This window comes from Pinus tabuliformis, chromosome 7 (assembly GCF_031772625.1).
Source record: "Pinus tabuliformis cultivar Carrire ecotype Pingquan chromosome 7, CPIR1, whole genome shotgun sequence".
In the NCBI taxonomy this organism is placed as follows: Eukaryota; Viridiplantae; Streptophyta; class Pinopsida; order Pinales; family Pinaceae; genus Pinus; species Pinus tabuliformis.
The window spans coordinates 138,097,800-138,100,898 of NC_142293.1; the positions used below are offsets into that span (position 1 = coordinate 138,097,800).

Here is a 3,099-nt window from a genome sequence, read left to right on the forward strand (position 1 = left end):
CCGCCTTTGCTTGAAACAGTCGTATTTCCAGTACTTGTATCTGCCTCTGCATATTCTTGCACTGATAACAGTTCATTGGACTCCATCTCATGTTCCTCTGTTTCAGTCTTCCACCTCACAGGTTTTGAAACGCAACCCTTTAAAAACGTCAATTTTAAAAAGCAGTCTGTGTTCAAACCAGGGAAAATCTAGACAAACGAAGACATGGGTTTTTTTCATAATAGAACGAATTATATAACCCAGAAATCGTTTGCTTAAATTCCTCACGGTCTAAGAGGAAATCGTGGTTCTTCAGAGCCCTATTTTGCTAACTGCGTGAATAAAAACGGTTTTGTACATCTGTCTTTTGAAGGCTCTGTCAGGTGGATAGGCTGATTGCCATTTGCTTTATGCATTGTTGCATGTCAAGTATCATATCTTTGAAGCTGTGAAAATCCCCCTCAAGTCCTGCATGATCATCGAGCTCTCGAGCTCCTGTCGTTTGGAGCCAAGGAGAGAAGCCCGTGTCGCGACTTCTTGTCCCTGGAACCGGATCCGTTCGTTCTCAGGCACCATGATCCGATTTATATTGCTTCAGAACAGACAAGGAAAGACCCGCCTTGCCAAATTCCACTCGAGGAATCGGAGAAACATAAACTCGAATATGAGGTGCATCGGCTTGTCGTTAACAGAGACCCAAAATTCACGAATTTTGTAGAGTTTCGAACACACAAGGTGATTTACAGGCGATATGCAGGCCTCTTTTTCTCCATGTGCGTGGACATAACTGATAATGAACTGGCTTATTTGGAGAGCATTCATTTATTTGTTGAGATATTGGATCATTTCTTCAGCAACGTATGTGAGCTTGACCTAGTATTCAATTTTCACAAGGTATATTTGATATTGGATGAATTTATCCTTGCAGGGGAATTGCAAGAAACAAGTAAAAAGGCAATTATTGAAAGAATGACTGAGTTGGAACGGCAGGAGTGAGAAGCTTGCATGATCCAAGTGTGACATCTCCTAAGTAGCAGAAAATTACCTCCTGCATTATTCTTTTTTTTGTTGTTTCTGCTTGCAGTTTGACAACATTGTCATATTTTTTTAAATATTTGATTGTATGACCCCATTATTGTCTGCATTGTTTTTCTCTGTTTAGTGCCTTATTATTTGATTTGATTTAATTAGTTGCATCTTTTCTGAGGTATGCAGGCTTTGATGTTCAACCTGAATTCTATAGTGCTGACAGTAGTTGGGTTCATTTGTTCTCTTCCGGCACATGTAATAAATTTTTTTTCATGCTCTTTTTTTTCAATTGAAAAAAAAATAATAAAAATATTCTAATAATAAAAAAAACACAAAACATAAAATAAAAAGAAAAAATAAAAAATAAATAATAATTGCCCTCATTCATTCATACACTCACTACTTGTTCCCTAACAAATACAATGCTTTTTCAAATGTTTTAAATGAATTTTTCTGCAAGCCACTAAAAACATTTTGAAAAAGTATTGCACCAGCAATAAGTACATTGCATGGGGACATGCAATATTTCTAAGTTGGGGGGAAATAAAAGTATGTTGAACTTTTTGTGAATTTATGGGCAAAAGTAGGATGTATATACTAACAAGTGAAATGAGATTGGTGTTATGTGTAGGACAACGAGAAGCTTATGCAGAAAGCTCAACATTACGATGCGACACCTTTTTCATCCACAATTAGAGTTATTTCGGAAAATAATTAAAAAAATGGACATTTTGTAAATTCTTGAAAATGCGCTAATTTGTTTTTGAGTCACTTCATACAGGAATGATCGATGGAGATGGCACACAAAGATGACAATTTTTATGCAGGAATGGTGCTAAGTTTTTCAGAGTATGCAAAGTGATTTTTTCCAAATCACAATGAAACATGCATCATTGACGCTTGAAGAAACAAATTCTTCACTGCACATATCATGACATTTTCCACTACACACCTTTTGCGTCATGATTACTTCCCTTTTTCCTTCCAAACGCCTAGACCTTCCTTGTGTTGCAGCCCATCTTCCATTTCCTTATCTTTCATGACTTCATGCACGCCTATTTTTCTGAATCGCATACATCCATTTATCCTTTTCAGTTTAGTTTTGCCTTCTAGTTTGCCTTCTGAATAAAACTCATTCCCTTTCCATGATCACATTACCTTGATTTCCTAGCCATGTTGATCCACACTGCTTGTCCGTGAGTTCTTTCCATCTATAGTCCTACCAAATCTTTTTGTACAAACTCGCGTTGACTGATGTGGGATTCCTTAAGGCCCACCTTTCAACAAGTCTTGCCCCATCGACACCAGCACCTTATCTGGGAAATAGACTAGAGTTCATTTTGAGTACCTAGAGGCTTGCATGCCTTAATGGCAAGCTCTCTCGCTGGCGATCATGGGAATACATCAATGTCCCTTGATCTTCAGATCTTGCAAGTGGCTCGACCTCGACACATCCATTCGCACTTTGCAAGATGTACTCTGGTACCTTGGCACTCATTGACATCAATGGTGAGTTGCCTCGCATTGGTTAACGGCATACATCAATGGCCGGTAATCCAATGATTTCTATTCATGCTCGACATCGACACATTCATTCGCATGTTTAGAATTGTACCATCGGGTTTGTAGCAGGTGAAGACTATACACTTTTTCATGACTCCCTCAGCAGTTACAGCAGCATGCATTCTGATCTATGAGAGTACCACAGTACCACTCTCAACGGTCACATTTTCCATGATTCAGCATCAACAGTTCAGATTCCTTCGTTCTCCAGGATCCAGTTACATCAGTCACATTTTCCATGATTCAGCATCAGCAGTTCAGATTCCTTCATTCTCCAAGATCCAGTTACATCAGTCACATTTTCCATGATTCAGCATCAGCAGTTCAGATTCCTTCATTCTCCAGGATTCAGTTACATCAGTCACATTTTCCTGATCCAGCAGCAGCAGCAGCTACATTCCTATTGCATACTTCATCATTCTTGGGTAAGTAGAGGTATGTTGTTTTCTAATCTTTAATCATGCAATTCCTTATATGCTAACTTGAATATTTTGGAAAATTCCCTCACCATGCTACATTTCCTTTCAT

At 38.5% G+C, this 3,099-nt stretch overlaps 1 pseudogene across 1 annotated transcript; it reads left to right on the forward strand.

Moving 5' to 3' along the window:
* The first annotated feature begins 468 nt into the window (after positions 1-468).
* On the forward strand, positions 469-1,280 carry LOC149246134 (AP-2 complex subunit sigma pseudogene; annotated as a pseudogene). Its single transcript, XR_016265552.1, has 2 exons — positions 469-1,009; positions 1,195-1,280. The product of XR_016265552.1 is annotated as an AP-2 complex subunit sigma pseudogene (transcript).
* The last annotated feature ends 1,819 nt before the right edge of the window (positions 1,281-3,099 follow it).